The following is a 26,854-nucleotide window of genomic DNA, read 5'->3' as shown; positions in this document are numbered from 1 at the left end:
CCTAAAAAACATGCCCCTGAGGTTTGATTTTAAGAATTAGTTTAGAAGATGCAGAGGCAGGGTATATCTGCTGTGTTATGGTATTTGTCTCTAGATATTTTATATGCCCACTTATTTTTATTATTATAGAGCAATGGAGTAAAAAGGGAACGGAGTACTGTTTTTCTTAAGGAAGTTTTTTCTGCCTATCACCCTGCTCTTCTTTCACTAGGTAGAGTTTAATATATTCTCATTTGAGCTATTGCATTACTCCTCCAAATACTTTTATCAGGGCCTTGTAGATATACACACGAGTCTCTGTGAACTAGTCTGCAAACCCCCTGAAATAAGAAATTTTTATTTTGTTGTAACTCTGGCACCTAAGACAAGGCGACGAGCATTATTTGTTGAGGGACTGAATCAGTCAGTCATTCAGTCAATGAATGAGTCAGACACCTACCGTGTCCTTATCATTGTCTTAGACACGAGGGGAGATGCCTAAGAAGTATAAGACATGGTCACATCTGCTATGGTGCAGCATAAGATCTAGCTGGGGGTTAGAACAGCATGCGTGATGAAGTAATAGTGGACTACAACCCAAAGAATAAAGTAAATCTCCATGAGTCCATATTGATATAACTAAATAATTGAATAAATAAGTAAGTAGGGCAAAAGAATTCTCCTTACGGAAGAATTCCAATAAGTAAACAAATAAATGAGAGGCTTAGAAGCCACAGCATTGTTCCACTGATGAATGCTAGAATTGGTGGGTGAAAGATTAAGCAGAAACAGGATATTTGTAGCATTTTAAAGTATCTCCCTCCAAAATACTTAGTAAATTACAAAAAGAAATATGTAACTCTACTGGAGAATCCTGAGAGACTCGCCTTAACTAAGTGATTAAGTTTTAGCATCGCCAATAATACATACTGACATTGGGTGCCCCTTCGTAGGAAATGCTGAGAAGGATGCATCATTGCTGGGGTGTCCTTCCCACTCCTGTGTAATCCCACTGTCATCAAGAGAAAATAGCCAACCCCAGTTGAAGAACATTCTAGAAAACAGCTGATGAGGAGTACTCTTCGAAAGTGTCATGGTCTTAAAGATGAGGAAGGATTGAGGAACTGCACAAATTGGAGGAGACAGGACGTGTCCATGTCCTGTGAAAACCTAGAGCGGCTCCTGAAACAGAAAAAGGACGGGAGTGGAAAAAGTGGTGAAATCCTAATCCTAATAAATTCCATGATTTAGTTGGTAGTGTTGACCAAGCTTAATGTTCTAGTTTTGATCATTGTCCCATGATTATGTAAGACTTGAACATAAAGCCTGGTGCTGGGGACAAGGCATTGCCTCAGTACTATTTTTGCAACTGTCTATAAATCTAAAATTATCTTTATGAAGATCTAGCTGAGGACACAGTACCATTCCCCAAGAGGCAATTACAGAGCAATACATGACAGTATACAACCAAGAATTTGCAGTGGGCGGGGGGCAAGTGTGGGTCAGTGAGTGTTGAGAGGAAGGGGGTATGGCTGGGGGAGAGGGGTCAGGATGAGTTTCACAGGAGAAGCACCTTGAAAGGAGGTGTAGAGATGATGGGTGGGACAAACAGGGATCAGTCTGGGGGGCACCTGGGGGGCTTAGTTGGTTGAGCGTCCAACTCTTGATTTCAGCTCAGGTCATGATCTCAGGGTCGTGAGATCGAGTCCCATGTCAGACTCCGTGCTCAGTGGTGAGTCTGCTTAAAGATTCTCTCTGTCCCTCTCCCTCTGCCCCTTCCCCCTCTGCGCTCTCTCTCTCTCTCAAATAAATAAATTAATATTAAAAAAAAAACAGGGAAGGGTCTAGGAGCAGGGACAGCAGGGACAAAGACTGGAGGGAGGGATGCAGACGGCCTCTGTGGGATAGGTGGAGAGGCCGGCCGAGGGTTGTGTGTATTGTTGCTGGAGATCAGTATGAAAGGAAGCTGGGCCCTTGTGGGGAGGGCGGAGTAGAGGACCACTGAGATGTGGCATCAGAGTTTGAAGTTCATGGGGCAGGTGACACGGTTCCAAATTCTCGCTTGAGGAAGTGACACAGTGAGACGGTACATATATAAAATTGGCGAAAGCATATCCAGGTGGCTGGGACTCGGGAAGGATGAGGGCAGGTGAGTTAGGAGTGAGGAATAGGTAATGAGGCCTTGCAGATGCCTCCCAGCAATGGTCCGTCCCATTGTGTTTTTCAGCATCGCAGTGAGACAGTGAGCCCTTGGGCTGCGTCTCCTTTGAGTTGTTGGCAGACAAAGTTCCAAAGACAGCAGAGAATTTTCCTGCTCTGAGCACCGGGGAGAAAGAATTTGGTTATAAAGCTTCCTGCTTTCACAGGATTATTCCGGGCTCTCTGTGCCAGGGTGGTGACGTCACTCACCATCATGGCACGGTGGCTGGTCCATCTGTGGGGAGAAAGCGGATGATGAGAATTTCATCCCGAAACACACGGGTCCTGGCGTCTTGTCCATGGCAGATGCTGGACCCAACACAAATGGTTCCAGGGTTTTCATCTGCACTGCCAAGACTGAGTGGTTGGATGGCAAAAGTGTGGTCTTTGGCAAGGTGAGCAAGGGCAGGAATATTGTGGACACCATGCAGCGCTTTGGGTCCAGGAATGGCAGGACCAGCAAGAAGATCACCATTGCTGACTGTGGACAAATCTAATAAATTTGACTTCCGTGTTATCTTAAGCACCCGACCATTCCTTCTATAGCTTGGGAGAGTACCCCGTCACCCCCAACTGCTCGAAATGTCCTATAATCTTTGTGTTCTCACTACAGTTCTGTGGATCCATATTTTCCTTACTCCCCTCCAAGTCTAGCTGGATTGCAGAGTTAAGTTTATGATAAAGAAATAAAAAGCAAACAGCAACAGACCTCTTCTCATAAGAGGTCATGAGACGCTATTCATCTGGGGCCTGGGGTGGCGAGTCAGAAAAAAGAAGCGATAGCCTATCTAAAAGCATTTGAAGAGGCAGACTTGTAGAACTTAGTGATGGATGGATGTGGGGCATGAAGAAGGAGGAGTCAAAGATGATTCCCGAGTCAGGCTTACAGGACAGATAGGTGACGTGGGTGTCTGTAAGTGAAATAATTCCTTCAGCAGATATTTGAGGGCCTACATTGGGGGATTATGTATTCTAGGCAAAGAAGGGGGATGAAAAAGCTGCCAAGGAAACATGAGCAGAAAAAAGCCCATGGCTTGAGCTGGACTGAATGGCTTCGTAGATGACCAGCTCAGACCCACCTACTGGGGGGAGGGGGGTGGTCCCTGTCCTCCAAATGAAAAGAAGGGAAGGGATTGAGGGGATTGTTCTCTTCCTAACAGCAACCATGAACAGTGTTAGGATATTTTTTCAAGTTGGCATTTCTCTATGCTTAATAAAGATGTCAAGCCTACCGTTCAGAGTCTACTCACCAAAAAAACCTATTAAATCACCATTCTGCTTAGGAAAAGCCCACACATACTCTTTTAACTCTGCCAAGATAGCGATCTCTGGATCCCAACGGTCTCAAACACGAAAGTTAAAATACCATAAAAGCACAAGGAACTTTACAGAAGAAATAGAAAAATAAGCTGGTGTGCTGAAGTTTCAAGCTCCCGATCTTTAGACACTATGTCTTTTGGACTTGGTTTATATAATGGTGCCCATTGAGCAGACTCTTGGTTAATGTTCTTCTGGACAGATTAGGCTATGTTATTCTTCTCTTGGCTTGCCCCTTCTCTGTGTTACTTGGCAAAGGGTTTCTGTATCCTTTATTCCTTTGTTTTCATCATTTATTTCACAATTTTCCACTTCGGCTTCAAAGATGACTATATATATGCATGTGTATATATATATATACACACACACACACATATCCATAAATGTATGTGTGTGTATATATATGTGTGTATATATATATATGTGTGTGTGTCTATATATATATATATATATATATATATATTTTTTTTTTTTTTATCTCTGCAACAAGCTGGTAGCCTCCTCATCAGTAGCTATGAGCTGTTATCCCACACAGTCGGAATCAGTCTTGGGGCTTGGGTAACGTCAGGATAGGGGCAGAAGAGTGGGTGTATTCACTTTGTGCACACTTGGACTTATGCATCTGATTATGGCTGGTAGAAATTGGATTTATGTGTTAAAGGTCTTTGCATGCAGGTCTTTGAAGATTTCCATTCCTCTCACAATCAACATTTTAAGTTATGTTTCTTAAAAATTGAGTTCTTACCCCTTTTTTGATATCATCCAATGGTTAGACAAAAATAGACAATAAATAGACATTTTATTGAGAATAGGAAACTGAAGAGCACGTTAACTCCTTTTATGGTTAACTGTACATGGAAACTGCTTGGTATTCTTACAAGTGTGCAATTGTGGTTCTGATTCTAGTCCAGAATGAAGCGTTGTGTATCACTTTTGCAGCATGTAAACTTCAGCTCCAATATCTTCTTGATGATGAGAGCTCTCCATGAACTATGAATTGCCTACGGTATATTTAAAACATGGTTTAAATGGCAGTATGTTTCATAATACGAATAGATGTTTTGTGTAGAATTAAAAAGAAATGACATCTTTCATAGAGTGGACATTGGCAGTGACACTCTATGGAGTGACCACAAGGTGCCCTCTATGTTCAAACTCAGGGGATGAAGAATCTTTCTTTTTTTTTTTTTTTAAGATTTTATTTATTTTTTGACAGAGAGATACACAGCAAGAGAGGGAACACAAGCAGGGGGGAGTGGGAGAGGGAGAAGCAGGATTCCTGCTGAGCAGGGAGCCCGATGCGGGGCTCGATCCCAGGACCCCAGGATCATGACCTGAGCCGAAGGCAGATGCTTAATGACTGAGCCACCCAGGCAGCCCAAATAATCTTGTTATGGTCTTTGTATGTACTTCAGTATCTTTTTCATAGGGAGCATAGTTCTAAATTGTAATTATAGTCAATGGTTCTATCTAAAGGTTCCATATAAAGGTACTTTTTTTTTTTTTTTTTTTTTTTTAGAGAGAGAGCATGAGTGAGGAGGGTCGTTTAACCTAGCGGACCTTTCAGAAATGCAACAAAGAGATGAGGGTGGAGACTGCCAGAACATTGTCGTGGAAGAAGCAAGGATAGAAAGCCAAGTTTTAGGAATGAACAAAATTGAAGTTCTATCTTAATTTAGAGTTTGTACCGTACCCTGTAACATTCAATAATGTAGTAAGGGGCATACGTACAGAGTAAGAGGTAGCATGGTTACGGGTTCCTTCCCTTCTTCACTGTCATCTTTTCTTCTCTAGTTTTCTCTTCATCCCTTCCCCATGAAAAGTAAACTGAATAAATAAGAATGAAGTGAGCGGGCTGTTTTAACGGCGTTTCACATGATGTCACTTCTGTGAAATTTGTCATAACAAGAATATGATCCTAGTTTTCTTATCCAGTACACATACTTTTGCGACCCTAACCTACTTATGAAATCTGCAAATAGTTGGAAAAAGACTTCTCAAGAAGGAGAAGAATGACCGACAAAACAATCCTACCCTTGACTCTGTGGATGAGGCCCTGAGATACCCAGAGCCCCGAAGGCCAGGCAGGGCACTGAGAGTAAGGTTAATGATGTAATGAGTTCACTTACCCGGTTCCCCAAGTAGATTAAAAGGAATAAGGGGGCTTTTGAGTGTTAACTATATTGACCACAGTGAAGGAAGTGGAAAAACTCGAAGCATTATGAAATCTCAGCGGGGGTGGGGCCATTCATTTTAAGAGACAAACCAACCTAGTGGATTATTCAGGGTAGGTGAACATAAAGGACCTTTTCCTGAGATGCACAAAGAGGAGAAGGCACAGAGAGCAAGGATGGTGCATTAAGAACTGCCACCTGGTGAGAGTTAACTTCCAGGATTCACAGTTGAGGGTGGAGGTATCCACAGGGTAGAGATCCCCAGACCCAAGAGTCCTTCCATCTCATGGCTCAGCCATTCCCTAAGGTCACTGGGAGACCTGAAGGTTCCTCTGCAGCAGCTGGGGGGGAAGAGAGAGAGTAAAAGATCTCACTGGAGATTTATTAATGGAAGAGGCGTACATCACTCTCTTTCACGTTCCGTTGGCCAGACTTAGTCAAATGGACATACGGAACAGCCGGGAAAGGTGGGAAGTGCCAGCCTCTAATGCCTTGGGAGGACAAGGAAGCTGGTTTGTGGAACCCTAACCAGCCTCTGCCACTAACCAGCCTCACTGGGTACCTTCTTGAGCCTGATGTCATCCTTTACCTCCATCCCAGCCGCACCCTCGGGCATACCTGGGTGAGTACCCAGTTATTTGCAGAATACCACAGCTCTGTCCCAGGAAAATCAAGAGCCCACCGAGTCAGCGTGTCAGGACTCATTATTCTTCAGACCATCTTCCTCTGAACACACACTCCCTGATGTTCTCTTCACTGGGAAAAAGAGCAAGCAATCATGTGTGGCTCCACATGGAAAGGCAGGGAACCTTCTAAATACCTCCACTAGGAGATGGCACCCCCATCACCATCCTGGGCTTTAATCTGTGCGGATTGGTGAGGCAACTGCTTCTCTTTAAGTTCTTTCAACTGTACTTCCTGGGTCCTGTTCCTGTTAACATAACTCAATTCCAAAGGAATTCCTGAAATTATCCCAGTCCTTCCAAATGTCTCATTATCTGTGTTCTGTACTCAGAGCTTGGTTTATTCCTATTGCACTCTCCGGAGATTGTATCTCCCACCAAACTCTGAAACAAGTGTTTACTGGACTAAACTCTCTGTAAGTTTTAGTCAGTTATCTGAGCACAAGACTGGGAGTTTGGGGAAGAGGGGTGAGGGTTAACTATATAAAATTATTTTGGTGATCTATTCCATGGGTTGGGATGAAGTGTTTAGATAGAGGGGGTGGAATGAAAGTGGAGCCAGGAGGCAGTCTATAAAGAGAGGCAGGCAGATGCCAGAAAAAACTTTGGAAGGTCCAGGTGAGGAAGGAGAAACCTTCTTCCCACCTCCTCTTGATTTTTGCACCTGGTGTTCCCTGCTCAACATAGGGACAACTTGTTTGAGAGCTGTCAGTACTAGAATTTGTCAACGTTATGGGTTTAATAGCTCTTGTTTGCCTTCCTACAAAACAAAGCACTATTTATAAACTTCGTTTCTCTGAGAAAATGGGTTTGGAGTTCCAACCAACTGACTTACAAATGAACTTTCTGTGCACAGATCATTCATAAATTGGGGACAGCCTGTACTGGGCTTGTAACCCAGAGATAACGTTTATCAGTGCTTTATCAGTATGGGCTTGTCAAGTTAACTTATGTTTACTCTTTTCTGCATTCATTTTGATGATAGCCTTGCTCTTAAAATTTAATACCGTCTTTATGTTTGGAGAAACATTTCCTTTGGAGGTGCCTCAAATATTCTCGTGAATTGGAATAGCGATTTTATTTTATCTACCAATTTATCTTTAGTACGATTCATGGCTATGAAAATCTTTTGCACAGGGAGTCTGTAAATTGTAGAAAAATTGAGAACTATTTTAAGGAAGTGGGGGAAAAAAAGAATTCTTTGCTCATATTACCCCGGGTTGTCAGATATCTTGCAATATAATTACTGTGTTGGTTTGTAAAGGTTAAAGAACGCTGAAGTTTATAATTCTCTTTTGTGTATGTGTTCCACACATACACGGGAAAAATCCAGCACATCAAAGCAAAATGCCTTGCTAACATCAAAGTTCTGAGCAGTTTATAGTTTGTCGACACAGAGACATAACTCACGGATTTTACATTTGCTTTTACAAATATCTGATGAATCAGTTACTTGCACCAAGGAGCCAATTTGCAGATTACAAACCTTGTTTATTTCAAATCTGTTTATGGGTGTAATGCATGCACAGAACTATTCTTGCTGGCATCCTACTGTAAAGCAAAAAGGTAGAACCCTGGTCTTGGAGCTGCTCCTTCTTAGGGAGCTTACTATCCATATACAAGCGAAAAATTCTGTTAGCCGAGCAGCTGACAGAATATGATCACAAATGTTACTGATGCTGTTCTGTTCGGAAGCAGAAATAGAATGCCCAGGATGGTGCAAGCTTGTCATAGTTAGATTGTCAGGGTGATGTCCTGCTGCATTAAAAAGAATACTTTGTTCCCCCCTCACCCATACACCCCTGCAGTGGTAAGAAATTGTTTCAGCTGTTACTCCGATTTGCACTTGAGGCTCAGATTCTGTTGCTAGTGTAGTTAAAATTTAGTGACTAGCAGTCAGGTTTAATGGTCTTCCCCTTCTGTTTAAATCAGTACTGTGGCCCTAGTTGCTAGAAACATTTCCTTTTAGTTTCAAGTTTATGCATTTTGTTGTATCTTTTGCTGGTTTTTCTTTACTGTCAAAACTATAAGAACAATGTTGATGTCATGATCTTTCTGTCCTCCCCCTCCCCAGTCTGCAATCACTTTCTCCCAAATTGCCCTCATAGATTTCAGGCACCTTTATGTTAAATGATCAGTAATTGACTAATACCTTTGGAAGGGTTTAACAGAAATTGAACTGCAAAGCTGTGGTTTAATACAAAGAAGCCTACATGAGTGTGAAAGAAAGCCCTTTATGAACTGTAGAGTACTATAGAAAAGTGGGGCATTATAATTAAATACTGTCAGGTTATTACTGAGCATTGACTGTCAAAACGTGTAAAAGGCAACTTATATTTTCCCCATAAGTACACTGCTCATGATGTTCCAAGAGTAGCTAGAAGTTGCTCCAATCCGGCAAGGGAGTGTTTGGGGGAATCCAGAATTCTAAAATGCCAACAAAAGTCGTTAATTAAGGGAGAACTCTGGAAGATCCCTCCTTAAGACCCCACAAGAATCATGGTACCATCTGAATTTTTCAACCATAGCCAAACAAAGCAGAATAGGGCATTGTACTTCTCATATCTGGATGCAAAAAACATGAAATGCTGAATGTAGAATAGAAATCATTAAGTTTAATGGATTTCTCTTTTATGACCAGCTTGAGTTTACAGCTTTCTAGATATCTGGTGATCCATGAAAGTTTTATTTTTATGATTTCAACTTAAATCTTATATAATCTGCTCTTAACTTCCAATGTCATGAAGAAATCCTTTTTCTCTCTTTCTGGAGGACCCGCGCCCCCCCCCCCCCATCATGCCCTGCCAGTTAGAGTCTTGCAGGTTTCAGCACTGATAGTGCTTGGATTCATTTGTAGATTATACACACCAAATGGGGTTGGCACCTCTTCATGAAAATTGGACCCAGTGGGCTACTTATAGTCACTGAATGTGCTTGTCTCCGTGGAAGTTTATGTTTTACAGCTGACATGCCACTGACCAGAGTAACCTGTCATAAAACAAGGCACTTCATCATCTCTTTTGTGCCTTCAGTCCTGAACATTGAAGCCAAAACATATAAAGAGACTTTATTGACATTTAAAGAGACCTGATTAACCCTATGTAGTAAAATGGTTTTCGTGGGAAGTCTTTGAGAAACGCTTTCGTGTTTGATTCCTGGAATGTTCGAAGACTATAGGCAGTGTGCTTTTTGTGGTCAAAAGCCAGCATTATCCAGAGACTTTCAGAGTCGTGCAGAAATACTCTTTGCTGTTGTTTTTTGTTATCATGATGATGATGATTATTATTGCAAATGAATAAATTGGCATTCTGATTTTTTTAACGTAGGTATTCCCTTAAAAACACTGTTGACTTTTGTGAAAAAGGTTGATTTCCTGGAACCGATAATATTATGAGGTTGTTTTGTAGGCAGTTATTGGCATGTTTATCAGATAAATCAAACATCAAATGGGCCATGGAGAGTGGTTTTCCAGTACCTTATCCTTGCAATTTGTTCCCTAAAGAAAGTCATGTTGCCTCTTCACTGGAGTAGTTTGGAGAAAGCATTGCTTTTAGGTCCCCCGTCCTCATGATTTGGAGAAGCCTAAAACCGAGGCCTCAGAGCACCCCATCAGTATTTCTTTTATAAGCTTTAAACTGGGTGTGAAAAGGCCTGTCCACTTAAAGCTTTTGCCTGTGAAGATCAAGCAGAGATTGATTTTTAACCACTGTGCTGATGGGGAAACCAAATGCAGTAGCCAGGATTGAAAGAAGCTGATGGAAAGAAAAAGCAAAACAATCTCTCTGGCCACCCACCTGACAATGTCCCCAGAGGAAGAGGATCGATATCTTCTGATATTCACAATTAAAGAAATTGCTGGAATTCTGCATCACATATGCTCTACCCATCAAGACCTCTCACCCAGGGAAGACAAATATTCTTTATTCAGGAGATGGGAAGCAGGAGGCGTTAAGAGCTGTGTAGCTAACTTTTTTTTAAATGTACAGTGTCTCATTTTTGCTATATTCACAGAGTTGTACATTTGTCACCACCCCACAAAGAAACCCAATATGCATTGGCAGTCACTTCCCATTTTCCCCTAGCCCTTCAGCCCCAGCTCCTGACAAGCAGTAATCTGTTTTCTCTGTAGATTTGACTATTCTCTACATTTCATATAAATAGAATCATACAATACATGGACTTTTGTGTCTGGCTTCTTGCATTTAACATAATGTTTCCAAGCTCCGTCCCCACATTAGCAGGTATCCACAGTGATTCCTGCTAAGACTGAATAATATTCCATTGTATGGATGTACCACATTTTGCTGATCCACTCGTGAGTTGATAGCCGTTCGGAGTGTTTCTCCTTTTTGGCTATTATGAATAATGCTGCTATGAACATTCCCAAACAAGCTTCTGGGTGGGCATGTTTTCATTTCTCTGTGTAGCTGACTTGTAGGCAGTTATAAATCAAGACAGTAAATGATTTTTTCCGCTCTCATTTGTTTGCTTCATTGCTATTTCTTCTTACCTATCTCACTCTCCTAAAAATAATTTTCCTTGAGAAGGTGGTTGTTGGAAGATTAAGAACCTCAATTAATTTTTTACTGATCCCAACCACCAGACTCTTTCCTAAGCACTGGGTATGTGTTACAGCATTTCTCAGATGGTCCTCACTTTCCAACTGCCACATGGCTGGGGTCTAGATGGGCTCCTAAAGCCTGAAGCATTCAGCCAGGAAGTGGGAGGAACTGGGATTTGGACCCACATCTATTTCACTGTTCATTACAGTGCTCTCTGCTATCTTCCTCATCCTAAGATTAACCTACTTGTTCACCTCTCAGAGAATTCTCTTTCTGTTCATGTGCCTCCCCTCCATCTGATTTGGTCATGAGAAGTAGGGAATGTGGTTCAAGACCCTTTATCATATGCCCGTGGACCTGGAGCAGGCATCAGTATTCCCTCTGGACAAAGTGATCATTTCCCTCTCTGTTTGAGTGAGGGGCTCAGTCCAGCCTGGCTCTTCTTATGCTCTGCCCCCACTCTCTGTCTCCTCACCTGAACCTCACCTCCTTCATGCCGGACCCACACATCCTGCCACACCTACAGCTTGTTTATCCACTCGAGCCAACACGCTTTACACCCGTCCACATTTGAAAACCTCAAACTCTGCGACTCCGTCCTCTGGGCACAGCCTGGAGTCCCCTGCATTTTCCTCCCATTCGCTGCCCCTCCCTTCCCACTTTCTTCGAAACTTATCATCACTCCGGCTTTCTGCAGAGGAATATTTACTCCTCTTGCTTTTTGAAAATCTCGAGACATAAATCCTTCACCTGTCTCATGTCTTCGGTTCTGTGCATGGCCCCAATCCCACGGCCTCAGATGTACGAAGTGGGGCTGACCTCCAGGATCAGACACTGCACGCCAGACATGCGAGGCCTCAGGAATTTGGAGGAGTCTTTTGGAGGCCGGTTGGGTAGGAAGCCTGAGTTTTATAGACTGTTTCTTGAAATTCTTTTGATTTTACGTTTCCAGGAGTTTCTCTAAGTTATGTACAAGCCATACTAATTGCTCATTCCCATTCCCTCCTTTGGAATGCAGGAGAAGGGAACATGAAAGGGTCATTTTTCTCATCTATATAGGAGAGGAGGTTGAAATTTGGGGTTAAAATAACGTTGGGGATTACATGTGAATTTCAGCCACCTCTGCCCTCCAGCCTACCAGGTGGACAATGGAAAAAAGGCCTCTAATGGCTAAGAAGGTCATGAAGCGGGGAAAATAAGCCTTGCCAGATCTTTCGTGATGAGAGATTTTTGTCTTCAAGGGAATCCAGAAAGTTCCACTTGACAGAAGAGGTGACAAACAAAGGGATTTGCTGCAGTGTCTGTGAGAGGGTTAAAATGAAGAGTTTTGTTTGAGTCTGAAGCCCTTTACTTTTGCTGACCGGTCCGTTCTGCCTGAGCGCCCAGGGCTCCTTCAGAGGGGAGTTGGAGAGGAGCCAGGTGGGTACAGATTGGTCTCCGTCCTCCTATCTTTACCCCCCCCCCCCCGCCCTTAGAACCAGCGCATTAAGGGCATGTCTGATGAAATCACTCCCGTGTTTATCAGGACATTTTTACAGCTCTTTTGTTCTAAATTTAACTGATGGCCAATGAGAGACTTAATAAATCAGGTAAGTAGAAATAGGCAAAATTGGCCTTTTTGTGTCCTGAGGATAAATCTAAACAAACTTCCCTAGTTGGGAGATGTCCAGCTGTTGCACTGGCCAAATTTGAATGAATTATGAAGATGGAATTATCCACCTGGGCTTGGAGGGTAGTCCTGCCTACTCTGGGGGTGTAGGGGTGCGTGGGGGGAGGGCGGTCTTACCAAAGCCCCACGCATAGGAAGCTTCACTGAATGCATCTGTTTTGCAAAAGTTGAGTCAGTCTCCTCGATGGTCACTTGTGAGGGTTTTTCTTTAATTATTAATTTTTTTCCGAAATATATTAAAAATATATTAAAATTAATTTTAAAAATTAAAAATATATTAAAAATAACCCCAAACCTCTCGAAAATTAAATCCCATATTTTGTTTATTTCATATTTCAGTGTCCTTGCCATACTTGTTTTCTTTCTTTTAACTAAGAGAATTAACTAATTCTCCCCAATACGTGTCTGAGGAAAAATAACTTTTTTAGTTCTGTTCTGTCATTGAATTCACTCCTAGAGGCAAGCTCCATTACTGTTTTCTTTTCTTATTGTTCCCTTACCCTGAAATACCTTTCAGGATATTTTTTTTTTTTTAAGATTTTATTTATTTATTTATAGGACAGAGAGAGAGACACAGCGAGAGAGGGAACACAAGCAGGGGAAGTGGGAGAGGGAGAAGCAGGCTTCCCGCCGAGCAGGGAGCCCGATGTGGGGCTCGATCCCAGGACCCTGGGATCATGACCTGGGCCGAAGGCAGACGCCTAACGACTGAGCCACCCAGGCGCCCCACCTTTCAGGATATTTTATAACTATATAAGCAAAAATATGTTTGTTTTTTTAAAAAAATAATGTTTACACCATACAAACTGTTCCGCTCTTCACTTTTTTTTTTTTTTTACCTAAGGTGTATCCTGGAATATTTTTTGTCAGAACAGAGAGAGCAGCCTTACTCTTTTTAGTATCTAAATAGTATTCAGTTGAATGAGATTGCTACATTGTATTCTATCCCACATTGATGGACTTTCGGTTGTTTCCAATTATTTGCTACTATGAACAATACTTGGGTGAATTACCTTCTATAAATAGCATTTTATATGTCAGCAAGGATCTCTGGAGGAGAAATTACTCAAGTGGAATTGTTGGATCAAAAGGAATGTGCAGTTTTAATTTTGGTAAACCTTGCCAAATTGCCCTCCAATTTGGCATCTGTACTAATGTATGCTCCCACTAGCACTGCGTGAGTATGCCTTTTCTCCACAGACAGTGTTATTAAACTTCATGGTCTCTGCCAATCGAAGAGGTGAAAAAAATACTATCTTTTGGTAGCTTTCATGTGAATTCGCTCATTACAGCAATGATTGAATATGTTTTCACATGTTTAAGAGCCATTCCTGTTTGCTTTTCTAAGAAATGTATGTTCACGTTCATTGCCCGTGTTTTCCTGGGTTTTTGGTCTTTCCAGCTAATTGATTTTTAGGAGCACCTAGTAGCTCAAGAAAATTAGTCCTTTTGCCTTGTACTTTTTAATTTTCCCGTTTATTTTTTGACCTATTTTTTTATGCAGGGTTTGTTTTTAAAATTATGTAGTCCTATCATATTTTTTCTCTGGCTTTTCACTTTTTGATAGACACAGGCCTTCTCCAGTCAAACATTATCTAAAAAATGGTCTCAAAGTTGTGCTTAGTATTTTTTAAATCATAGCTTTATTGAGATAGAATCCATATACCATAAAATCCACTCTTTTAATGTGTAGTATTTCGTGGTTTTAGTGCATTTACAGAGTTGGGCAACCATCACCACAATCTAATTTCAGAACATTTTCATCACCCCCAAAAGAAACCCCATATCCATTAGCCGACACTCCCCATCCCCCCCCCCCAGCCCCCAGTAACCACTAATCTGCTTTCTTTATGGATTTGCCTATTCTGGACACTTCATATAAGTGGAATCATATAATATGTAGCTTCTGTGACTGGCTGTTCCTACTTAGCATCGTGTTTTCAAGGTTCTTTCTGTATTTTTATGTTTTCAGTTTTTACATTTAAATCTTCCATCACTCTGGAATTTTAGTGTAGGACGGTAACTAGGGATCTAATTCAAGTTTTTCCAGGTGGCTATCCAAGTATTGAAAGTTCCTTCTCCCATTATCATGCACTGAATTCATATGTATTTGAGTTTATGTATTTCCTATTGATCTTACTTGCTATTCATGTGCCAGTGCACACTGATGTAATTTCTGGGGCTTTATTAATATTCCTGTTACCGCTATGCTAGTCTTTCCTTATTGCTTTTAGCATCATTTCTGTGGATATTCTTTCCTGTTTATTTTTCCTATGAACTTAAGAGTTAACTTCCTCATGGCATTGTTTGACATTGTATCAAGTTTAAAGATTCATTTGGGGAGAATTACTGTCTTTCTTGATAGTGACTTCCTGTTTAAGGACAAGGTAGAGCTTTCCAGATGTTCCTGTCTTCTCTGTTCCTCAGTAGTGTTTAAAAATTTTTTTTCCATCGATCTTGCGTATTTCTCATCCAGTTTATCATCCAAGTATTTTATATTTTAGTTGTTTAAAATGGGGTATCTTTTTTACTGGCTGTCATTTAGGAACGCTATTGATTTTTGCATATGACTTTTGTTAATTACCTTATGGAATTCTCTAATTGTCTACGGGAGCTGTTTAACTGATTCGCTCAGATCTGCAGCCACAGCAAATGCAAATAATGATTTTACTGCCTCTTTTCCAATTTTATATCCCTTCTTCCTTTCTCCTTTGTAATTAAATTGGCTAATTCCGCCAGAACAGCGTTAAATCACAGCGATGATGGTGGACAGCCTGGTGGTGTTTCTGACATTAATGGAATGCTTCTTGTGTCTTCCCCATTAGCAGTGATGCTGCCTTTGGGGTTGGGCATGGTTAATGTCCATTTGGGGTTTGCAGGGCTTTATTATGAGCAGAGAGCAGTGTGGAAAGTGCTGGGTCTCACTGAATTGTTTGCAGAGGTGAAGCCTACTCTGCCAATTCTCTTGCAGTGATGTAATGGTAGGCTGATTTTCCTCACCGGCACTGAGGAGTTTGAGTGGGAAGTCCATGCTGGAAAGGAAGAAGGTAGCAATTATACCCTAATCTCCTGCTATTTTTCTTTTGCCAATCAAGTGAAAAGACCAAGGAGCCATAGGAATATATAGCATCATATTTACCGATCCATGAGGATTAGGTAAGGACTTTTGCTAAAGGAGAAATGGAAGAGAGGAGGGAGAAAGGGATAGGAAGGAAGAACAGGTAAAAATGTTATTTTCTTCACTGTCCCTTTCCCCCACCAAATCAAGCCATGTGAGAAACCGAAGGACTTCTAGGGTCATCCCCCCCCCCCAGAATATTATTAGCAAAAGAATGGCACAAAACACGAATTGTCAGCAAATGTGATGGAGAGTTTCAGAAAAGGCTTAGCAGAAGTAGTGAAATCTACTATTTGTGAGCAGAACTGACTAATAAAGAGTTCCAAATATTGAGAAATCACTGAAGGGAAAAGGCATTCCTGTTGAAACATGTTTACATGTTGCTTCTTTTTGATGTTGCCATTAAGAGAGTGTTTTGATCTCTTGCAAAGAAACCAGAGAGGTATTTTATGTGCTAACCCTGAACCTGACATTACTCTAGTAATAAATACTAGGACGGGCTGTCCCTTGCATTAGCAGAGCTAGAAAACAAACAGAAGACAGTGACAATTGAGGCTTTGATGCTTGTTGGAAACATTTAATATACAGAGCTGATAGGTTGTTGTTAAAAACAAAAGTTTAGGCTGACTCCACAAATTAGAGAAACTGATGGGTGATTTTGGGGGACTCACTAGGCAATCATCCGTATGATGTGCAAGAAAGAGATAGTCCTGGGGAGTGAACAGACTGCATGGAGGACATGCGCACCCCTGGCTGGTCAGAGCCCCAGATGTGACTTTCACACTTCAGGAGTCACTGGCTCTGGGCACGTGTCTCGTGTGTCTTCTCACCTTCTTACTGAGTGGTGTGCTAAGAAGAAAAGAACAAGGGCTTGGAGCAAGAGCATCTGGCTCTGCCATTTGCTGGTTGTGTGACCTTGACCAAGTTCCTAAAGCTTTCTGAGCTTACTTGCTCATTTGAAGTCATGCCTACAATTCAGGAGTTGTGTGGATTTATTAGAGATGTTGTACCCATCTAGCACAGCGCAGGGCCTTGCAGAGAACAATCACTCAGTAAATGTTTATAGATGGGCCAGAGGAGGCAATGAGGAGAGGGAAAGAAGGAAGAATTCCATGTGGCAGGCGCCATGATACACAGAGGGTGCTGGGGAAACTCATACAGAGAATCACATCAGGACGGGGATAGAGAAGTATTTATTGGAAAGATTTCTCTGAGAGATGAGTTATGAAGACTAAGTAGGCAACATGTTCTAGGGAGTGCATGTTCTAGGACAGCATTTTCAAAGGCATGGGCTTGAGGGAGTCAAGGAGCCTTAAACCCAGGGAAGCGTGAGTAAGAGATTGTGGCCGAGGCGGTGAGAAGTTGCGAGCTGGGAGAAGGGGGCAGTTGGCCGACCTGGGGTTGAAGAAGGTCTTGTTTGTCATGCCTGGAATATGGTTACAATGGGGGTGACTGGAAGCGTGAGGGCACAATTGCATTCACATTTTGGAAACCTGGCAGCAGAGTTTATGGGGCGAGTTTAGAAACTGGCGGGAGGGACTGGGGTCTGAACCATGGTGATGATTTCTTCCATATTCCCCACAAATCCCGGCGCGGTGCCGAGCACATAGTAGGTTTTCAGGAAAAACTTCTGGATGGACTTGAACAAAAGCTGTTGTTTTGTCCGGCATCATCTTTTCCATGATTCACTTGCTTTACCGTTTATAGATTAGTCTCATGTGGATTTGATCATTTCCCCCCAAATTATCTTTTGCCCTCAGCTGAATTATCTTAAGCCATGTGTTGTGGCATAAATATACCCTAATCTACTCACAGCGTACTGTGCAAATGTCCATGTCGTAAAAGAGATCTTATTTAAAGGGCACTAGCCTCAAACTGCATGAAAAATTGCCACTCGCAGTGTTGCCCTCTCCCACCAAAAAGTGGTTTATGTGCAGAGGCATAATTGTTCCCAGCCCTAAATGCTGTGGGCTTTGCTCACTCTTTCTTTCAAAGCTTTCCCTTTTTTTAAGATTCTTTCAAGCCTCCTGGCTGTCTCAAAGGAGAGAGCTTATAAAAGCTGTTAGTTCCTGATTGACTTCAAGCAGAGCAAGTTCACTGTCTCATTCAGGGGAGATGATCCTCTCCTAGTTAGGATGGCCACAGGCACTAACTGTGGCCATAGGCCATTGAGGGCCACGGTCCGTGCCAGATACAGTGAGAGATGGTTGTACTTACCATGGACTGGATGAATAAATAGAACATTGGATTGTATATTCAATCAGTCAACTCATATTTTTTGAGATTCACTGTTGTGCCAAGTAGGGTCCTAAGGACTGAAGATGCCCAAGCAAATGGTCCCTACTCAGTGACACTATACATTATCATTATTGTAGTACAGTAGCTGAACAAGGAACTAGTCGATTGCAATACCTTGGATGGACTGGCATGAGAGCGATATATAGAATGTAGTGGAAGCATCGAGGAAGGGGCACCCGACTCTCCCTTGGGAGGCCATGGGAGACCACCATGAAGATCCAGGGAATTTCCTAAACAGGAAGAGGAGTGAGATATATCTTAGAGAGTTTTGGGGTGATAGTTTTTATCTCTAAAAAAATTGGAGCATTGTGGATTTTGCTATGGATTTATTATGGACTTTTAGTAAGTCCATCAAAATTGCCTTTTTTTTTTTTAAAGATTTTATTTATTTATTTGACAGAGAGCGAGAGAGGGAACACAAGCAGGGGGAGTGGGAGAGGGAGAAGCAGGCCTCCCACGGAGCAGGGAGCCCGATGTGGGACTCGATCCCAGGACCCTGGGATCATGACCTGAGCCGAAGGCAGACGCTTAACGACTGAGCCACCCAGGCGCCCTCAAATCGCCTTTGAGTCATGCAGTATCTGGAATGTATGCTTGGCTACCATGGTGGGACTCAATAGGGCCAGTGGTCTTCTCAGACCCCAACTATAGGGTTTTTTTTGTTTTGTTTTGTTTTTACTGTGTGTCTTGACCGTGTCAGTTGTCCAAGAAGCACAAATCCTTGAGGCCCATGGCCCGAAAGAGCAGAACCTGGATCATATCTCGGAAGAGATCTCCCTGGTCATGGTGTATGTGCAGTTGTCACGGGTGGTGTTCCTGAAGTTGGAGCCATTCCGCTCTGTGTGGTTTTAACAATTTAGTATTATATCATCTGGAACACACGGAGCGGCCACACTCTTTGACAGAGAAGCCTGGGTCAGATTGCTCTCAGGGAGAATTCGGTGTGTGATCAAGATGCTGTGTTGAGCATGAGTGGATGTCAGGCAGATGTGGAAATTTTGAGTGTATTTGAACGGCACCAGTGTGGACCCGCAGGAGGAGACATCAAGGGGGCACCGCCCCATGAGACGTCGTCCTGATCAGATCCTGGATAGTGGACCGCAATGGTCTCTGTCACAGCCAAGATAAACGTTGAACGTGGGCCGAAGGAGGTAGGCTTCTGGAGAGTATGAGTGTCTTTCTAAATTCAGTGTGTGGAGTGGCGGCCCACCTACACTCAGAATTTTTGTGTTTGGAAGCTATGTCCGGAAAAGGGAAGCGGAATTCCTCTACGTTATAAATGCTGCTTTATTCAAAACACACTATATGAATTAATATACTGCTTCTTCTCTCTGGGAAAGCAAAGGTTTTCACGGTGTTGTTTCTTTTGAAGCAGCAGAGTGAAAGTTTAACAGGAAAAGACATTTAGTCCTATCGAAGGGTCTCGTGGAGGTTCTTCACCCATCTTGGGTCGGCGGGGGACGGGACTCTCTACCACATAGCGTCCTAAGAATTCAAGGGCCACTTGCTCTTTAGAAATAGAGTGAGTTGGCTTGAGTCGTTTTGGGTCCAGGGGCAAGGGGTGCTTCAGATATTTAGCAATTCAAGATTTTTACTCTGTGCTTTAATTGTTGTTTCTAGAGCTAGCCTCTGCAGGTGCAAAGGGAGCAGCTCTGATGGGCAAGAAAGCCATTCTGGCTTGTCCCTGAGAGCTTGTGTCCTTGGATGGTGCCTAAACACGCCGCCCCAGGCCTCCCACCGTGTATGCGCACGTTCGCGCCCCTCTCCGGGCTCCTATCATTAAGAGCCCGGGCACAAGTTAGCAAGGATTGACTAACACGGATATTCTTTTTTTTTTTTTTTTTCCAATTTAAAGACATTGCTCTTTTTGCTCTGCCTCTTGAACAGGATTTCTCTGTTCCTCGTTTATGTTCCGTCTCCTCCAGGGAAATGTCAGGTTTTCAGACTCGCCACTTTTGGTGGAATCACAGAACATTAGATCTGGAAAAGACTGTGGAGATCTAACATACTCAGTTGGAAGTGCCAGCAGGATGACCACATAGAGATGCCCAGCGGGCATTCTGAAAAACATACCTGGATCTTGGAAAGAGAGGTCAGGGCCGGACTTGTGGGTTTGAGAGTCTCTCCCTTAGAAGCAATAGGCAGCATGCCTCTGATGAGGTCATTCCCCTGCTCACACCCATTGGAAGCACCTTCACGTTTCACAGAATCATCTCAGTCACTCAGAAAGACCTTTGAGAACCCTCCATAAAACGGCCTCCGCGTTTCCTTCCCGCCTCATCTCCCACTGCTGCCTCCCCATGTGCGCACCTCCAACCACGGTGGTCTGGTGACCGCACTGGGACATGCATGTCCGTCACCTGTCTTTTCTAAAGCTGTTAGTTCACACTCCACTTCCTTCTGGAAGCCTGCTCTCATGAATTCGGGTTGTGAAAGACCAAAGGGAATCTTATGGTCTGTCGTGATCGAGAAAGCATATTCTCCTTCCCCAGTCACAGATCTCATGTGACTTGCTGAGAAGAGCCTTCTACGCATGTTAAGGGACATCTGAGTTAACGTAGACTGGCCTCTCTCGAGGTGCGGGCGGGCATCCACTCTGATGCCCATGACACATGCATGTGCTGCTTCTTCCTGCAGTAAAATATATGAAAAGATATTCAGGTTTTTTTTGTATCCCTCGATTTACATTATTTTCTTTCCATTCTCCGTGTCTCCAAGGATGCTGATGTTGAATTACCCCCTTTGGAAAGTCACACCTGTTTTTGAATTAGTATGCAGAAATTCTTATTCCCCTCCACTGTCCACTCATTGGTTTGTTTAGGCAAATTACATAACCTCTGCCTTCGTTTATCATCCATAAAATGAGCCTAAGAGTAACTCACCTGGTTTTGAGAAGGATAAATAAAACCTCAAATTGAAACATTTTGAAAAATGTCTCAAAATGTGGAATTATAAGCAGAAGGCTTTATTGTTGCTACCATACCACTTACAGTCAAGAAAAAACTTTGAATCCTTCTTGATAATTTCACGTTGACTGTGTCATATTACGTATTGTGTAAGAATATAGAACTTGGTGTCAGAAGAGGTGAGTCTATATTCGGGCTCTGTGATTTACTAGCTGTGTGTCCATGACTGAATTACCTGACCCTTTAGAGCTTCAGTTTACTCCTCTATAAACTGGGAATCCTGATGTGGTCGCTGCCTATTAGAATTGTTGAATAATTACATTGTGCAACCATCTCATCCTTGGAAGACCCCCTTTTAAAACTGCAGAAGAGCATATTTATTTTTTTATTTTTTTTAAGATTTTATTTATTTGACACAAAGAGAGAGCAAGCATATGCACAGGCAGGGGGAGAGGGAGAGGGAGAAGCAGACTCGCCACTGAGCAGGGAGCCCGATGTGGGACTTGATTCCAGGACCCCGAGATCATGACCTGAGCCAAAGGCAGATGCTTAACCTACTGAGCCACCCAGGCGCCCCAGAAGAGCATATTTAACAGTGACCATCGTGGTCCAGTCATTCTGCTGGCTGTAGAAATAGGTCAAAAATATATTTTGATTCCCTTTTTTAAGATATCTCTTGGCTCGTCCCAAATGCAAAAGGGACAAAGGAGAGCCGAACATGTAGCAGAGGATGTAAAATTGGCAGATGCTGTGAATGACTTCTGTCCAACCCTGAGGTTGAAAGGGACCAAGTTGACGTGTGGACTGCACAGTAACCACATGGCCAAAGCTGAGAACAGGTGCAGGAGGGAAGGCAGTGTAAACGGGCCCTGCTAACACGATAAAGCCAAGTGATGGTTTGCTAGGGTCTATCCATAGGCATGGTGTGCCTATTCCTGAGTGTTTCTCTGAGCAGCTGTGGACAAGCTAAAACACGGATGGCATCCTCTGTGGGACAAGAGGGACCTCATGAGAACTGGCTCGGCTTCCCTCCCATGCCTCTCTTAAGTTAGGTGGGGATAAGGCAGTGTTATGCATTAAATTGTGTCCCCCCAAAAGATGTGGAAGTCCTAGCTCCCGGTATCTATGAATGTGCCCTTATTTGGAAATAGGGTCTTTGCAGATGATCCAATTGAGAGAAGGTCATTAGAATGGGCCCTAGGCCAACAGGACTGGTGTCCTTATAAAAAGAGGGAGTTTTGGACATCAAGACAGAGATGCTTGGAGAATGCCACGTGAAGACAGGAGTTACGCTGTGACAGGCCAGTGAATACCAACGATGGCCTGCCACCCACCAGAAGCTAGGAGAGAGGCCTGGAACAGATCCTTCTCTCGTGGCCTTGGAAGGAACCAACCCTGCCGACATCCTGACCTCGGACTTCCAGCCTCCAGAGCTGTGAGAAATAAACATCTGTTGTTTAAGCCCCCCGGCGTGTGGTACTTTGGTTACGGCCGTCCCAGAAAATCAACACGGGCGGGTGGGCGGGTATGCCATTTTCCCCAGACCCAACTTCTCCTCTGTGACCTTGGGCCCATCGTTTGGGTTTTATGGGAGGTTACACATGGAAGGCATGTGTTGCCAGCATCTAGTAAAAAATGACAAGATTTTCTGTGGTTTGGCTTTTGAAAACAAGTGCATTTAAAGCCTCAGCTCCAGGTTTGGGGTTGACTTTGAATGGGGTTTCTTAAACGTTGTAACGACCTTCCCTCCCATAACCTCCCCTGCGCGGGAGCTTGATGTGTTTTTCTGAGAAGGAAAAAGGGTGCAATTGAGTAGCATATTTCAGTCCATTAACACAAAACTCTGCATTCAGTTTTTATTTTTCCAGGCTTGGACACTTCCTTGAGAATATTTGGTTTTCTATTGTAAGTCCCCTTCAGTTAGGGGTTTGGCAAGTCCATGACAAAGGGAGGGAATGTTTCTTTTTTTCTTTTCACTTTCCTTGGGCTTGCCTGTTCTTTCTCTGAAAGATGCTCAAATTCCCCCAGGGAGAGGGCCTGCCTCTTTCCTCTTTGGGAAATGTTGATTTATATTATATGAAACATTTGTTTTTCATAGAAACTTTCATTTCAACATGTTGAAATAGTTGGTTCTAATTTATATGTGAAAAATAAATAAACGTGTCATGGAAAAGGCTCTCGGGGTACAGTTACGTAATGATTATGTGTGTGCCCTCCCCCACCGTCTTCACATCGGGGACCTCACCTCACGAGAGTTTCCGGAGCTTGATGGCTTCTCACAGCTCATCCTCAAATCCACGAAAACACATTAAAAATAACTGTTGCAAGTTGGAAATGACTTTTATAAGTATGTCATAAGTAATTGTATCTCATAGCTCTACTTAATAGCTGGGGCAATTAAGGCTCAGTAAAGTGGCAAATTAAAATGAAAATTAGATTAAAATGGAGGATTTCGTGATTTCTAACCCAGCACGTTGCTTGTTTTCTAACCTCATGTTACTGCGGTCCGGGGGTGGGGGCGGGTTGGTTTGCAAGGGTGAGAGAGACAGGGGTGCTTGGAGGAGAGAGAACAGTTGGCCCCCCAGGTGGGAAGACCCGGTTCCGGCCCCAGGGCATTTGACTTGTCAGGACCTCGAGAAAACGAGGGAGCTTCACAGTCCTGTGCTTCACACTGAAATATTTAGGGAGTGAATGGTATTTCTGGGATTTGCTGGAAGGCAGAGATCGGCCACGAGTTGGGATCATTATTGGTGCTGGGTAATGTGTATCTGGTGCCCTCTTGCAAGTCCTTTGGACACGTTTGAAATTTTCCATGAAGCAGTTAAGAGAAAATTTTATGCTTCTAAAATGTATACCTTTGATTCTTTTCCATCTACTCTTTTACTAGATGCTGTTGTTTAGCTCACTTATTTCTCCCAAACAACAGACTCCTTCCTGTGAAAGCAAGCAAGCCCTTTCCGTTGGTGTGATCCTAACATATGTCCTATTAGACTTTCTGACGCCTTCCCTATTTTTCAAAAAATTTTTTAACAGATAATAACGGTGGCTGTGCTTTCATAATAAATTCAAAAGCTGCTCTCTTTTCCTCACCAGTTTGAATTGTAAAAAAAAAAAAAAAAAAAAAACAGTACAAAAGATTAGAGTACTTTAAAATAAATTTCGGCTAATTATACATACAACTGCATTCACGAAATGTGAATATTTTCAGGGCTTTCTTTGCTACCGAGTGCCACCTGCTCATGATTTAAATGGGCACAAATTTAGTTCCATTAAACAAAATACAGCAACTCTTCTCCTATAGCACCAACTTCGTTAGGTCCTATTTTGGAAGTGGGAAACCAATTCTAGTGTTCCTTTGTTAGCTCCGGGCCCCTGTCGACCATGCCGCAGGGTTAATGACTTAAACATTTTGCAACCTTGCTTTACGAATCCCGGCAGGCAAATAGTTTGTGATCAAGCAGTTTGTGTTTTGTAAGGATCCTTATGAACGAGGTGGCATTTGGACAGTGTTTGAGCAGTTACCAGGCCTCTGAATTGAGGAAGAGAATATATGCCTTGGCTTTTGCAGCTCATTAAGGAGACTTTTTACGATCTATTGCCAAAAAAAAGGGGGGGGGGTGGAGAAGAAAAAGAATAGAAATCCCCCCTCAAAATGTTATGCTCTTGGCCCAGAATTTGGTCACCCCAGAAGCTGCAGGGCTCCACCTTGCTATTTTAAAGTTGTCAAGTCATTTAAGGAGGAATCCATTCATCTCCTTTTCATCTGGACCATTCATGATCTCTGTACATCCAGAGAGGGTGTTTCTTGGGGGTTCGCATTAGCTGAGGCAGCTTTCCCATCCAAAAAGGGATTATCAAACTCTTTTCCGAGAAGGGCTTTCTAGGAGGGCCTCATCTGCTATGTTTGGAAAGTAAAAAAAAAAAAAAAAATCCCTCAAGCTGAAGTGCACGTTTGCCATGCTCGCAGAAACATGATTTTCTTCCAGAGACTTCTTTGTCTCCAGATATCTGGACCTGATGTCCTTGATGTGGTTTTGGCCACAGCCATCTATCAAGAAAGGAAGAAGGAGCTGCTTCTCTGTCCTGCAAGTCCTAATTTTTCCTAACCTTCCCTTCTCCCCCACCCTCCACACCCTTGCCCTACATTCCTTTCCATTCTGCCCTTTCAAACACTCCTCCCTCCCTTAGAAAAGCTAAAAATAATGGTAATGCTTTCCAGTGATCTCCCCTCATTAGGATCTCAGATGCAGGCTGCAGGCAGAAAGGAAGCCCTTCATCGGCATGCCGATGCAGAACTGCATGCTTACAAATCTTGGCTCACCCCAAGATTTTGTGATGAAAGTCTCAGCTTTTCACTCTCACTTGAGTCCCCTTCTTTGAACAGGACTTAGCGTCATCCCATGCTCAGAAAGAGACCTGCCATCTTCTAGGCACCCTGGCCCCGATGGCCCCCACCCTAGGGGTAGGCTCGAAGATTCAGAGAAGCCAGGACATACCTGTGTCCTCTTGCCGGGCTTAGGGGGAGCCTCAGGCCATTGTGGCTACACTCCAGATTGTAAACCGTCAACTGTTATTTATTAAAGATCACAGACCCATTCTTGTGTTCCCAGGAGGGTGCTGACCTGCAGACCGGGGCCCAGAGGAAGTGGGGAAGCCTGGAGGTGGGGTCCTCCACGCACAGTCCCCCGTGGTGTGGGATCATGCGCCATAACTTGGCTGGCCTGCCTGGACAGCTGGCTCTGGTTACTGTGGGAACAATGCAAGGAACCCTTGTCACATTCCTCTGGGGTCAAAGGCACAACCTTTCTAACACTCTTGGTCCCTGCTGGCAAAAGGGAAAGACAAGGAGCATGGAAGCAGAGGCTTAGAGAATGCAGATGACTGTAGAAATCCATGAACTCCCTTGCTTCCCCTTGATTTAAAACCCGGGGCCCAGAGAAGTCCTGTGACTTGCTCAGGCCCCTCAGCGAGTCGGTAGCAGACCCAGGAGGCTGGACTCTTCTAACTCCTGGTCCAAAATACCCTCATGTGTCTCTGAGCGTCTTGAATATTTCAGGCCCATCGTAAAAAGGAATTATGGGTAAAGACATCGTATTTCATAATGTTTTCAAGTGCTGTCATTGAGTTGGGGTTCAGGGGTGTGTCAGCCTCTGTTACTTTTGGCTCAAGTCCTTTCAGCAGCCCCAGGACAGGACAAGTCTAGCCGGCTGACAGCATCTTCAGTAACCCTGTGGGAAGGCCTTGGCATTAAGCCCCAAACCCAGAAGTTAGGGTTCATTTTTAAGGGCCCGTCTTTAACTTGAGCATGAAGCTGAAAGCGCTCAGGTAGGGATGCTTGAAACCATCTAAATTCCTCTGAGCCCTGACCAAGCAGAGACTCTTCCTTTAGAAAGGAGCTGAAGTCCTAGAGGTTAGGACACATGACAACAGAATTACTGGATAAAGTCTGTCGCACATGCCCTGGTTCAAGGCACAGTTAGGAGTTCAATTGATAGGGAAGGGGTCGTTCTTTTTCTTTCAGCATGCCTTCCTGGAAGGAGTCTTCTGCGAACCTTCCTTTAGCATATGCACAAGCCGATAAAGGGATTTCATTTAAGATTTTTACTATTTTAAAAAATACATACTGGTGGGGCAGGGGGTCATGTCCTGTCCCCCAAAGAAAAGAATTAGAGACAGTACTTCTGAATGGACACTTCTAGATGGTGAGACCACTTTTCCTTCCACAGGAAAAGGCACCATACATTTCTTCTCATCAGGAAAAGCAGTGCTGATGGGACACGCTGCTTCGCCCACAGAATGAGCTGGTGGCCACGGTGGGAAGTGACCAGCAGAAACCACCGTGGCCCCGTGTGCTTTGCCTGTTACTCGTTTTCTGGACTCTGTGTGCCGCCATTCCCAGAGATCATTTATGGACATCCATAGTTTAATGCCTCACTTCCTGTAAAAAAA

The 26,854-nt window shown here is 43.3% G+C and overlaps 1 protein-coding gene and 1 pseudogene across 1 annotated transcript in view; both read left to right on the top strand.

Moving 5' to 3' along the window:
- Positions 1-26,854, top strand: part of ATXN1 (ataxin 1) — a 242,775-nt gene that overhangs the window by 11,396 nt on the left and 204,525 nt on the right. The window lies entirely within an intron of this gene.
- On the top strand, positions 1,895-2,955 carry LOC144379004 (peptidyl-prolyl cis-trans isomerase A pseudogene; annotated as a pseudogene).

This window comes from Halichoerus grypus, chromosome 9 (genome assembly GCF_964656455.1).
Source record: "Halichoerus grypus chromosome 9, mHalGry1.hap1.1, whole genome shotgun sequence".
NCBI classification, from domain to species: Eukaryota; Metazoa; Chordata; class Mammalia; order Carnivora; family Phocidae; genus Halichoerus; species Halichoerus grypus.
The sequence above is the reverse complement of the archived record's forward strand: the minus strand, read 5'-3'. Positions and strand labels throughout refer to the sequence as shown.